This window comes from Hemicordylus capensis, chromosome 2, assembly GCF_027244095.1.
Source record: "Hemicordylus capensis ecotype Gifberg chromosome 2, rHemCap1.1.pri, whole genome shotgun sequence".
NCBI classification, from domain to species: Eukaryota; Metazoa; Chordata; class Lepidosauria; order Squamata; family Cordylidae; genus Hemicordylus; species Hemicordylus capensis.
This window is the reverse complement of record NC_069658.1, coordinates 150,958,151-150,972,200: the sequence shown is the minus strand read 5'-3', so window position 1 is coordinate 150,972,200 and position 14,050 is coordinate 150,958,151. Positions and strand designations below refer to the sequence as shown.

The 14,050-nt window shown below is 47.3% G+C and overlaps 1 long non-coding RNA gene across 1 annotated transcript; it reads right to left on the bottom strand.

The window, feature by feature from the left end:
* Positions 1–6,756: 6,756 nt before the first annotated feature.
* On the bottom strand, positions 6,757–13,638 carry LOC128344695 (uncharacterized). The gene is made up of 2 exons (XR_008315991.1): positions 8,970–13,638; positions 6,757–8,874 (listed from the first exon to the last, which is right to left on the bottom strand). It is a non-coding gene; the product is annotated as an uncharacterized LOC128344695 (long non-coding RNA).
* Between the last annotated feature and the right edge of the window lie 412 nt (positions 13,639–14,050).

Here is a 14,050-nt window from a genome sequence, read left to right as displayed (position 1 = left end):
TGCTTTCATTTGTGTCCCCCCATTTGTTTTGTCCAAACCAAAAGCAGTGGCGGTGCGGGGGAGGGGGGAGCTCTTTCCTGGACTGTAGCAGGAGCTTCTGAGATGCTGCAGTCGCCTTCTGGGGGCAGCTATTTTCTTACACCATGTGCCCCAGCATGCATCATTGGCACAGGGCACCATGAATAAAAAGAAAAGCACCCACCAAGAAAAAGGGCAGTGCCCAAGGGACAACTGCCATTTTTTCCCAAGGCTGTGGTAGCCATATTTCTTTTTACCCACACTGCCCTGTGACAGCAGTACATTCTGGTGGGGATGTGCATGGAACCGGTTTGGAGGCCTTTTATGGCCCTCCGAACTGGTTTGAACAACTGGCGGTTCTGCCAGTTCGAAGGTGGTGGTGGTGGGGTTGACTTTAAGGGTGGGGGAGGGTGCACTTACCCCTCCCTCTGCTTTCCTCCCTCCGGTGCTCCATTGCAAACCAGTGCAGCAGGGTGGCAGCGTACCTCCCTGCCTCCCCGTCTGCTCCTCGGACTGGGAGTAAGTGGAAGTATCCGACGCGTGTGCACAAGTTGGAGGAAAAGTGGAGGGAGGGGTAAGTGCACCCTCTCACACCCTTAAAGTCAACTCATCACATTCAAACTTCCATGCACATCCCTACATTCTGGGGCATATGGTTAAAACAATGGCTATCACCATATGGTTAAAACAATGGCTACCACCAGCAGGCAGCTGTGCCTTGGAAGCTCCTGCAGAGTACTACAATACAACTAGGTTTTCTCTCCCCTTTGCCCCCCATTTAAGAGCTGAAATAAATTAGGGGTATGCATGAACCATGATTTGAGAACTGGTTCGTGCTGCGGGGAAGGGAGTGAGGAACGGGAACTGTATGAAAGCGGAGAGCAGGTCCCTACCTGCTCTCTGCTGCCCCATGCAGCTTCCTGTTTGGACGGCGCTCAGCCCAGGTACCCCTGGGCTATGCCAGCATGTACATGGCATCTGTGCATGTGTGGGCGCCATTTGCGTGGTCAGCATGGTGTTGCTGACCACGCAAATGGTGCCCGTGCATGCACGGACACCATGTGTGTGCTGGTGCCATGCGGGGGTAATTCGGCCCAGAACTGCCCCAGCAGGAAACTGCATGGGGCGGTGGAGAGGACTTCCTCTCCTCTCTCTTAAAGCTCTCGCTCTCTGCTCCCCTCCCTACGACGCTGAACCAGTTTGCACCTTGTCTGTACCAGTTCGGCACCAAACCAGTTTGCTTTGGACTTTGAACTGGTTCGGACCCTGTCTGAACTGGTTCGGCACCAAACCAGTGCAGTTCATGCACACCCCTAAAATAAATGTGCCAGGAAGGCAAAGCAGTAATGCCTAGAGTATGGGGCCAGTGATGAAATCTAGTCTGACATCCCCTTTGGGAACTGATATCTCCAGGGAGTAGAAACGATTCTGAGGCCACAAAAATTTCTCTTCCATACAAAACTGCAATGAATGTGGGTCCTGAAAGCCACCATTTGTTACCATTTGTTCCATTTGTCCATTTGTTTTGGGGGGAAATGGAACCTGATACAACTGGGCTCAATTTACATTGAGTTCTATATTCATTCAAAATAATAATAATAATAATAATAATAATAATAATAATAATAATAATAATAATAATAATAATTCGATATCTATACCGCTCTTCCAAAAATAGCTCAGGGCAGTTTACAAAGAGAAATAACAAACAAAGCAAAACAAAACAAACAAATAAGATGGCTCCCTGTTCCCAAAGGGCTCACATTCTAAAAAGAAACATAAGATAGACATCAGCAACAGTCACTGGAAGTACTGTGCTGGGGGTGGATAGGGCCAGTTACTCTCCCCCTGCTCAATAAAGAGAATCACTATGGTAAAAAACAAATGAACACGCCTAAAGGCCATCACTCAGAATGGGAGACTGGTGAGCATGTAGTTTCCCTGTGCAGCCTTCACTCCAACACAGGACTCCAGCAGTGAATTTGCTGAAGCTCAAACTCTATTGAGAGCCAGCATGGTGTAGAGGTTAGAGTGCTGGACTAGGACCGGGGAGAGCCGAGTTCAAATCCCCATTCAGCCATGAAACTAGCTGGGTGACTCTGGGCCAGTCACTTCTCTCTCAGCCTAACCTACTTCACAGGGTTGTTGTGAAAGAGAAACTCAAGTATGTAGTACACCGCTCTGGGCTCCTTGGAGGAAGAGCAGGATATAAATGTAATAATAATAATAATAATATTGTTATTGAAATATTGAAATATTGAAATTGAAAGGAGGTGGCAGAAAAAGACCAAAATAATCCCAGTGGTAATTGGCGCCCTGGGTGCAGTCCCAAAAGACCTTGAAGAGCACCTCAACACCATAGGGGCCACAGAAATCACCATCAGCCAATTACAAAAAGCAGCTTTACTGGGAACAGCCTAAATTCTGCGACGATATCTATAACCATTGACAATAAAATTCTGCCATCCCAGGTCCTTGGGAAGGACTCGATGTCTGGATAAAACAAACCAGTCAATAACACCTGAATAAATAAATAAATAAATAAATAAATAAATAAATAAATAAATAAATAAAAATCTTGTGCCCCATGCCGATTCTAGAGGTGGCTGTTTTTGATACAGATGGGATTGTGGCCATAGTACTTTGCCTGTGTTTCTTCCTAACATAAGAAAATAAACACTGCTGGATCAAGCCAATGCTGATCTAGCCCAGCATCCTGTTTCCCACATGGCCCACCAGATGCTTCTAGGAAGCTCACAAGCAAGAGATGAAGCCATGCCCTCTCCCCTACTGTTGCTCCCCTGCCTGGTATTCTGAACCTGGAGGTGGCCTATAGCCACCGGACTCATAGCCGTTAATAGACCATTCATAGACCTAAATTCTCCATAAATTTGTCTAAGCCCCTTTGAAAGCCATCCAAGCTGGAGGCCATCACCACATCACGTCCAGTGGCAGAGCATTCCATTGATCAATAGTGTGCTGTGTTAAAAAGTACTTCCTTTTGTTGGTCCCAAATTTCCTGGCCATCAGTTTCATGGGAGGACCTCTGGTTCTAGTGCTGTGAGAGAGGAAGAAACATTTCTCTCGACTCCATGCATCATTTTATAGTCCTCTATCATGTCTCCCCTTAGTCACCTTTTTTCTAAACTAAAAAGCCCCCTTGTTGTAGCCCTGCCCTCCTAAGGAAGGTGCTCTAGGCTTCTGATCATCTTGGTTGTCCTCTTCTGCACCTTTTCCAGTCCTATGAGATTCTTTTTGAGATACGGTGACCAAAATTGTATGCAAAACTTCAAATGTGGTTGCACCATAGATTTGTATATAATATTAGCAGTTTTATTCTCAGTCCCCTTCAGCTACCTCATGGCACAGTGGGACTTGATTAGTAAGCCAGAGGTTGCCCGTTCGAATCCCCGCCGGGCAGCAGTGATATAGGAAGGTGCTGAAAGGCATCACCTCATACTGCACGGGAGGAGGCAATGGCAAACCCCTCCTGTATTCTAACAAAGACAAGCACATGGCTCTGTGGTTGCCAGGAGTCCACACCGACTTGACAGCACACTTTACCTTTACTTTACCCCTTCTTAATGGTCCCTAGCATGGAATTGGCCTTTTTCATAGCTGCATACTGAATTGAATTATTTGAACATTCAATTAGCATTCACATATTAATTAGATACGTTCTCTTGCCATTGTATCTTTGGCTCCACCATAGTGTAGTGGTTAGAGTGTTGGACTAGGACCAGGAGGACCCGAGTTCTAATCGCCATTCAACCATGAAACTCACTGGGTGACTCTGGGCCAGTCGTGTATCTCCGGATATAAATGTAAAATAAATAATACATACATAGGAATGCAGAATACTGCCGGAAACTGCTAATCTTGGAAGCCGATTGCTTGGGCCCAGTGGCTGGCTTGTGCTTCTGTTCTGCCATTGTCTCATTTCCCCACTGCCCCATTACACAACACACATTCTAAGCTGTCCCTCACCTTGTGCCTACTTTTTTTGCTTTGTAATTCTCATAAGATCCATCACAGCCTGCCCATACTAATCCTTTGGAAAAGGAGAAAACTGAGGGGAGGACATTTAATCTGTGTCTTTAGGAAAGGATTTCAGTGGCTCAGATCATCATATTTTTCTTGGATCTTGGTTTACTTTGATGACAACCCTGCAGTACTGTATTAGCCGCACATAACGCTGGCATTCTGCTCTGCTTTTGCAATGAAGGCTTAATCAACACCCCTTCCCTTCCTTCCTTGATATTAGCTTTCTTGCTTATAAGTATTTCACAGGGGCTGAGGCAGGCAGCATTTCATGGTATTTGGGGGCGGGGGCTTAAGGATACCCGCTCTGAATGTGTGTGTGTGTGTGTGTGTGTGTGTGTGTGTGTGTGTGTGTGTGTGTGTGTAAGGAAACAAGATATGTGAGAAGCATCAAAAACCTAACAAATGAGTATTCTAACATATTTCAACTGACTTAATTTATTAAATAATTTTAATACAATTGCAATATATTATTAATACCATTAAAAATGTCCCCAGGGTTCAAATGCCTGTTAATCATCCCTGTGCCTTTGTGTTCATTGGCTAGAAAATTGGAAGGTTGGGCCAGGAACAGGTTTACTCCTTCCTGACTAACTGGGTAGAATACTGCCTGCATGTTTTCCGTGCCTGGAATGTAGCCCCACAACCTCTCCCAGTGTCAGCATCAGTACTTTGCGTGAGGGCATGAAGACATTGTTTAGGGTTGTTTTTTTAAAAAATTTTACACCTTAAAATAAGGCAAGGAAAGGTTGTGCCATCAAGTCGGTGTCAACTTCTAGTGACCACAGAGCCATATGGTTTTCTTGGTAGAATACAGGAGGGGTTTACCATTGCCTTCTCCCATGCCATATGAGATGATGCCTTTCAGCACCTTCCTATATTGCTGTTGCCAAATATAGGAGTTTCTCATATTTTGGGAAACACACCAGTGGGGATTTGAACCAACAGCCTCCTGTTCTCTAGACATGTTGCTTCCCCACTGCGCCATTAGGTGGCTCACACCTTAAAATAGAAAATGTGAATACAGCACATGGGTGCTTGAAAACATGGGTCATACAGGAAGATGTGGGATTGGTTGTGGCTCCCTGTCAAGAATACACTCAATGAGAAGTGCTGGTGTTTATTTCAATACATTTTATGAATCTTCATTTGCATATTGAGATTAGCAAATGTTTCTTATGCCCATTGAAGACTGATCATGTGCTGTCCTTTTTCTTAAAAGCCATTTATCATCATCATCATCATCATCATCATCATCATCATCATCAATTTTGATGGCTTAAGAAGATATAAGAAATAACACAATTCCATGAAAGGAGGAAATCTTGGGCAAGATTGAATGTCTCCCTTTTGGTGTTTTAATGGCATCTGAGATGTCTTCAGGAAGAATGAAAAGGTCTGTGTGACAACAACGAGAGATTAAGATATATGAACAGGAGATAAATAATTTTAAAAGCACTTGTTGAACACTTAACATCTGGCACAGAGCAGAATGTGGAGAAAAGCAGTGAAACTTAAACCCTCCAGTGAGACAAAGCATGCATTGAGGATAGAAGTCTGTGTGTCAACATCCTCTGTCTCTCTCTCTCCTTTGCTTCATCAGAGTATTAGAGCAGAAATTCTCTTCCTGCCTTAATCAACAGAAAGTGGCTCTTCTGCAAAGCAACATCAAACCTATTATTGGTTTATTTGTTTATTGAATTTCTATACTGCCTGATAAAGACATCTCTAGGCAGTGTTGCTGGGAATTGTTTGATGGAATTTAGTTGCTGGGAATTGTTTAAGTACACTTAGTGCTTCCTATCCCTTCTTTTTTCATCCCTCTAGTGGGTGACCCGATGGCAAGGTATCCCTGTCTGCTGTCTGGGTGCTGAATTCCCAAGACGCCTGCTTCTTGACCTTCAATTCACCTCCCAGTTAGGTTTACCAACTCTTCATCCAACCAGGGGCGCACCTAGGTGCCCATTTTGGTGCCCAGGCCTGAAGGGCTTCAGAGGGGCCCCCCGCCGCCACGAGGCACACACTCCCTGCCACAAGCCCCCTGCTGCCACGAGGCCCCCCTTGGACATTTTCAGTGCAAACCTAGGGGGCCTCCTGCCGCCACTGCCTGCACACGCCACTGCCCTGGCCGCCGCGCCACTCCTTGCCCTTTTCGCCACCTTTTTGCAGCCACCATGTGCATGGCCGGTGAGGGTGGGGGTGATCCAAGCAGGCCTCTTTCCATGGTGGTGGTGGCGATGGTTGGAGCCGCCGCTGGGCCTGTCATCCAGGGGCTTGTGATGATCTACTCCCACTGTGCAGGTGCGCTGGAGTGCCTCAGAGTTCTCAAGGGCTGCTGGGCTGCTCTGACCACCGACACGGAGGGAGGCCTGCTAGATCAACCCCCCACCCCCACCCCGGCCACGCACATGGCAGCAAAAATTATGAAAAACACTGGAGGTTCAGGACAGCCGGGCAGCAGCAGGGTGGGCACGGGTGATGGCAGGAGGCCCCCCTGACATTTTCCCCAAGGCCCAGGGGTAAGTGCGCCTCTGCATCCAACTGCCAATAGCAAGATATCTCCACAACCTGCTTCTCTGCACTAAGGAACAACTTAGGTGAGAAGAAAGTTGTATATTTTCAAATACTCAACCAAGGCAGCATGTGGCAAATGTAATTATTTATTTAATAAATTAACATTTGCTATATAACAACAACTTCTTCTTCTTCTTCTTCTTCTTCTTCTTCTTCCTCCTCCTCCTCTTCTTCTTCTTCCTCCTCCTTCTCCTCCTCCTCGAAATAAAAGGTGGTTTTGATTGCAATGAGTGCAAAATAAAGTAGCTCAGCTCCGGCAACAATGTCTGTTCTGCTGCCTCTTTTTTTCTGACTGGAACATCCTCCATTTGGTTGTTCGGAGAAGTGCCTTTTCTTATCATTGTTTGTAAAGAAAATTGGCCTGACACTCTTTCTGTCTTACAAGCAGTTTGATGGTTCTATGACTGAAGTCCAGAATTTGTTTGATCTTCTGCTTCTCGATGGACAGCAACGCCAAGCCATTAAGTCTTTGCCCCCAGATCCCCAAAGGAAGACACAACACACGTGTATGGATGAAAACTAGGGCCACTTTATTAACTATAAACTATGCAGAGATCTGCAACAGGTATAACTATAACCTCCCTAAACTAGAGTGTGGGCAACTCCAATCCCCTTTTTGGGTAGGCACAGCCTCCTAGCGAGGGCTGAGCTCCTCTCACTGTTGGGCAAAGCAGCCAGGCTTGGCAGATGCCCTATGAAACCTCAGCATAGCCCCACCAAGCCACACAGTTTACTGTGTCAAGGAAGTAGCCACCAGGGTCACCACCACTGTTCCCTCCAACATGGATCCCCAGATGTTGTGGACTACAACTCCCATAATCCCCAAGCAAAATCCATTGTAGCTTGGGATTCTGGGAGTTGTAGTCAACATCTGGGAATCCCTGTTAGAGGAAACACTGGTCACCACCCCTCCAGCCCCAAAGCTCTGAGTGGGTCAGCTGAACAGTGCCCTAAAAGTGGTTCCTTCGCTAGGTGACCAGATTTGGCTTTTTAAAAGCCAAATTCTGGCTTACGGCTCATTTGACCCACGAGTATACCCCTTAGGCTGTGGCCACCTCAGACACCCCTGGGCCACAAAACCCTGAAAGGTTGTTCCATGAAACCATCTCTACCTGAAAGGTACCTATGGCTGAGCACCAATCGAGATCTTAACCTCCAAAGCCCACACTCACCTGCCAAAGTGACCACTTAACCTGCAACCAGACTCCCACCCCTAAAATGGGGGTTATTCCCTTTAAAACACAGTCAGTGAGGAGTAGGCGAAAAAATCTCCACGCAAAGCCAATCAGGTGAAGACCAAAAATTCCTACTCGGCCCATAAGCGACCAGCTAATCTCTCACTGAACTAGGGAGGGTGGGCGGGAGTCGCAAAGCCTGCAGAGTTTGAGGAGGGAAGCATGTGTGGCGCATAAGTAACAGCAGCGCCACACTGACCCGATTGGCCATCCCATGCATGTAGCCACTTCTCAGAGAGGACGGCTACATGGGAGCCATGTCCTCCTGGTCAGGGCTGATTTGGCTTGATCTTGGACTGGACCACCTTTCCTGAAGGCCTGTCTGGTTCGCGATCAAACCATCGAACCAGCCTGGTTCGCAGCAGACCAGTTTGCTATTGAACCATTCGTACACACCTGTCAGGGTCCCAATATCTCTAGCCCCCACCTCCCATGTCCAGAGGGTTCCGGTGGGAACGTTCCCAACCAGGGTGGGAACGCTGCGCCCTCAGATGGGTCCCAACCCCCACCAGCTGAGACCGGCAGGCCCTACTGGCTCCCGTGGTCGGGTAACCTAGTGTCACCCAACACTGCCGTGGTCTCGTGGGACGTTGTTAGCATGTTGCAAGATCACACTCCAAACTCTCGCGCTATCACTAGTGAGATCGTCAGGTCCCGTGAGAGTTGCCGTGAGATTTCAGGGTTATATAAAATGGCCTGGCCCGTGATGAGGGGCAGACGGCTGAGAGCTGTCAAGAGGCAGACAGCTCTTGGAAGTCATGTCTCCAGCAGGTGACATAGGCAAAGGAACGCCTGTGGAGGCATTAGCCTAGGACATTGACAAGACCTCAGGAGTTATGAGGCCAGACCGACTGGCACCCCTAAACAGGGGTAGAATCAATCAGATGGAGACCTTGCACCCCACGAGGCCCAACAACACCCCCAATGAAAAGGAACACACTGCATAGCACGGGCAAGACCTGATGGCAATTGCATCTGCTTACCTTAAGCAGCTGGGATTTGCCACCTAAAACAAACACACACACACATACACAAGAAGAATGAAAAGGAACTCATTGCATAGCACTGGGAAGACCTGATGGCAAAATTGCCTCTGCTTACCTTACCCAGCTTGGATTTGCCACCTAAAAGAAACACACACAACACAAAACAACAAGAAGGAATGAACAGGAACACATTGCATAGCACTGCTAAGACCTGATGGCAATTGCCTCTGCTTACCTTAACCAGCTGGGATTCACCACCTAAAAACAAACACACACAAACACACACACACAAGGAATGTAAAGGAACACATTGATTAGCACTAGAAAGACAGGAAGGCAAAATTACCTCTGCTTACCTTACCCATCTGGGATTTACGACCTAAAAGAAACAAACACACTCACACACAAATGAGGAATGAAAAGGAACACATTGCATAGTACTAGGAAGACCAGATGGCAAAATTGCCTCTGCTTACCTTACGCAGCTGAGATTTGCCAACTAAAACAAACAAACACACAAATGAGGAATGTAGAGGACTACATTGCATAGCTCCGGAAAGTGTTGGAGATGGACTACCAGTGCATCAACTTTTTGCACCAACTATCCTTATGACCACTAGGGGCATTGGGGGTAGAGATAGTGAGTAAGGGTCTCCCTAACTATTCTATCGGTCTCTACTCTATAACCCCTGGTAGGACTCTTCAGGTATTTCCTGTTGAGAGTCAGAAAGAATCCCTTCCTTTCCTCTTAGAGAGCAGATGGAAACATCTCTCTCTCTCCCCCACCTATTCATTATGTTCTTCTATAAATTAGGGTTAGGTCTTTCCTAACCAAAGTATACTTCACCAATAAATACTTTGTATTTATTCTACAAGAATCTCCATGTGTCTTCTCTAAATAGCTGCAACAACTAAACTCTGCAACTACTCTGTAACTGGAATGGGTAGCTTCTTCAGTGCTCTGCTAATTAACTGGGGGATAAAAATTACAACCCCCCAAGAGAAAGAGCTGCTGGCAAAATCGCCTCTGCTCAGAGGTGCACCTAAGTAATTTTGGAGCCTGGACCTAAAGGCCTTTGGAGCCCACACCCCACATGGCAAATTAAACATTTTTTAACACATACATTCTTGAGGGCACAAACCACACCACCCAGGACTGACTAAAGATTATTTGGGAGCCCCCAAGGAGTATGGACGCCAGGGGCTGCATCCCCAAAATCCAGGAGTAAAAGCACCTCTGCCACTGCTTACCTTACTCAGCTCAGATTTGCCACCTAAAAGAAATGCACACACGCACAAACACACAAATGAGGAATGAAAAGGGGCTGGAATGAAATGCGGAATGAAATGAGGAATGAAAAGGGGCATCAAGGAAAGGGCAGGTTTCCTACCTGTAACCGTAGTTCTTCAAGTGGTCTTCTTTGCGTTCACACTTGGGTTTTGCGCTTGCCCAGAGTCGCGTTCTGGAACCTTCCAAAGCTTAACCCCCCCAAAAGGAAAAAAGAGCGGGAAGACCCACTCCCTCGGTAGGTTGATCCCCACACTACCTCAGTCAAGGAGACCGCCGCTCAACTAAAGAGACCAGCTGCTGTGGGGAGGTAGGGCGGGAGTGTCAATGCACAGAAGACCACTCGAAGAACTACAGTTACAACAGGGGCGTAACAAGGTTGGTTTGGGCCCAGAGACAAGATTTTAAAATGCCCCCCCCCTCCCGTCACCACCTTCATTCTCTGAAGAGATTGAAAGGTCTTATTCTAGGGGGGAAAGAGAAGATCAGGCATGAGTAGGAGAGACAACCCATCTTAAGAACACGATACTGAAAAAGCACTCATGCTTATGGCAGTATCGTGTTTGATTCCAGTTGGGCCGAGAAACAACCAGGATATTTGGAAGTAGGAAAGGCCCCTCACAATGATCCTGGAAGAAGAGCTTACACATTAAATCTCAGAAATGTAAGAAAGAACCTCTGCAGGCAGTCAAACCATTGCAAGGACCCCAGGAGTAGAAGCAGCAGGAGTCTGTGCCGCAGGAGGAAAAAGCTCAATGAGAATTTACCTGGGTCCCTGGCTCCAGGTAGTTGGCCCCGGACACCGCCACGTGCAGCACTGCCGACCGGAGCTCCTCGGGCAACGGCGGCTTGATTTTGCCGGAAGGCGGGGGGAGAATATAAGATTTCGTAGCGTGAGCAGGGCTGGTGATTCAGCCAAGGGAAGCTCATGGAGAGAAGAGGAACAGGGCAACTAAGCAGGCGTAAAAAGGGTTGGTCTGTGATGGTTTCTCCTCTTTTTTCAAAAATGACAAATCCAGGCCTGTGGAAGCCCTGAGGCAGTTAAGGCTAGAGGACTTAACAAGATGTTACAAACCCCCTTAGAATTAATTGTCATCTTTTTTAAAAAGGGGAGCTGCAGTTGCAGATCTTGTCTAATTTGCCACTGCCCTTTCCTGACACAACCCCCTCCTATTTAATCCCTGATGACTATGAGTCTACCGCAGCTCCGTGACGGTGTCCATGGCTTTTCTGAAGAAGGAGCCAGGGTCTGGATGCAAGGTTACTTGCTCCATTAACTCCTGGGTAAAGAGCAGAAGAGAGTTGATCAGTACCCATGGACTTCATTGGGATAGCTCCAACAACAACAACAACAACAACAACAACAACAATATTTTCACACTGTCTTTCAACAAAGGTTTCCAAACTTGCTTACATAGAGAAATAATAAATAGAACAACAAACAAACAAACAATCAAGATGATGCCCCAAACACACAGTCTTGGCAGTCAGGTTTGGACTGAGCCTGCGCTTGGTCATTCTCTTCCATTCTCTGCTGCATCTCACTCACCAAAATGGTTCTGGAACAAGGAGCATTGCTCGGCCCGGGAGCCCCGCGGGTGGAAGGGGTGTCTGTCAGGGCGGCTTCGCTCACTGCCGCCAAGGAAGTGCAGCCCTGGGGCTGGTGGGCATTCCGCTCCCGCTCCCGCCGGCCTCTTTAAAGCGGAGGAAGGGGGGGACCGGGGGAGATGGCTTTTCGCTCGGGAGACCAAGAGAGCCACCAGCGGGGCCCAGTTTCGGAGGAAAGCGAGCGCGGAGGTCCCTCATACTGACTCCCTCCCGGGCGAGCAGGCTCCGCCACGGAGCAGCTTGCCGCTCTCCTTCACTCACCAGGATGCGCTTGAAGAGCGTGTTTTCCAAGGGCGGAAGGCTCTGCTGCGACTGCTCCCTACTGCCACTGCCACCACCGCCGCGCCGCCTCTCCTCGCCACTGCGAGCTCCGGGTCAATTGACCAGGTCCCTTCCGCCGTGGCTCAATCACCGCTGCTGTTGCCGCCGCCGATTCACCATTGGCATCTGATATCATTCTATAATTGCAGCGGCGATCGGGCAGATGTTTGGGTGGGCGCAATTCCAGTGCCTGCCCTGGGCGCCATTTTCGCTAGTTACGCCTCTGGGCAGAAGTGTTAGCACCCTGCAGCTCCCAGCCAATGTAAGCAAGATCCAGTTCCTCTTTCAAAGCCAGGCTAACCTCATCCACAGCCTGCTGTGAGTTGCTTCTTTCTGCTTCCCTTCTTCCGAGGTTTTGTGCTCTCCGGAACTGTGGACTCTACCATTGCAGGAGCATCTTTAGCATCAATTCCCTTCCAAAAAGGAACGGGAGTCCCGAGAAAGACAAATGGCAAAAGTGTCCCTCATTTCATTTGAGATTTCTCTGCTTCCATTTTGTGACACATGAAAAATGAGCCGAATTGTTCCCATCTGGTGCCCTCTTCCAACTAGATACCATTCAGGGCCAGTTCAACGATGTGGCCAAAGTGGCACTGGCCAGGGGTGCCGAGGATTAATGGGCTCCGGAGGAGGATGCTGGGCTGGGGAAGGAAAGCGCGTACCTGCTGCTCTCCTGACCACACAGGCTTCCTATCTTGCTGGAACTGTCTGGGTAACAGGTGAGAGGGAGAGAGCTCCTTCACCAGCGCGCACACACACACCTGCTGTGTTTAGCAAGGCTGCGTGGTGTTTGTGTGGTGTGCTTAAGCACGATCATTCTCCCCCTGACCAGGGATCTCTTCTCAATTTCACTTGTGCTTTGGAAAACTGGGGGGTGGGGTGGGGGACACCCGAGGACTCTTTTTAAAGCCTTCCTGCCTAATCAAGCTATTATCTGGTTAAGGACACCTTGACTGATTAATCCAATTAGTTTTCATTTATCGATCAATTAATCAGTAAATCAGTTAGATGTGATTAACTGATTAACATGTGATATGACTAAAAATAAGAGTTTTGAGGGGAGGAAGTCTACTTGCTTCCGTTTTAGCTATTTGTATACTGCTTTTCAACACAAGTACATAGAAAAGTGAAATACATAGAAATACATAGAAATACATTGAAATACATAAAAAAGTGAGAAATAAGTAAAGATGGTTCCCTCAGGGACATTTCTTTTTGAGTAGCACACATTCATTCTGCATTTGTGCTTGCACTTATTTGGAAGGGGCTGGCTTCAGAGAGCAACTTTCTTTGAACAGTGGCACACATTAATTCTGTGTTTTGTTTCTTGCTTGAATTTACTTTGAGGGTTCATTTTTAAAATCCACCTCTGCAGCCCATTCCTTTTCCCTTTCATGTTGGCTCTGTTGTCGTAGCCTTGGTCCCTCATACCACCAATATTAAGATTCCAGGCATGCAGTTGATTGACAACAGTGTCACACAAACCCTCTCCAGTTGCATCATGCACTTCCAGGAAACCTAGGAAATGTTCTTCTATGTCCACAGTGCCTTCTTTGCAGGAAACGAAATGAATCATAACCATCATCTGCTCAATGTGACTGATGTCTGGAATGCAGTCCAATATTATAAAATAGTACTTTGCTTTCTTGATTGCAGACAAGATCTTTTCAGTGATGGTCTTGCCCAAAATTGAAATAATTTAATTTTGTATGTCTTTGCGCAAATAGTGGTATTTGGATTCCTGTCTCTTTTGCAAGCACATTAATTTTAAAATCTACTATCTAGGTTTACATTATACTGTATTCAGGTGACTTCGACTCCACTGTTTCTGTGGAGTCTGTTAAGGTGGTGGCCAGCAATCCTCCTTGCAGTATTAGATTGGATCAGTTTCAATCTTTGCTGCCTGAGCACATGGACTAGCTGCTTGGGGCAGTGCGGCCTACCACTTCTTCGCTGGATCCTTGCCCGACTTAGCTGCT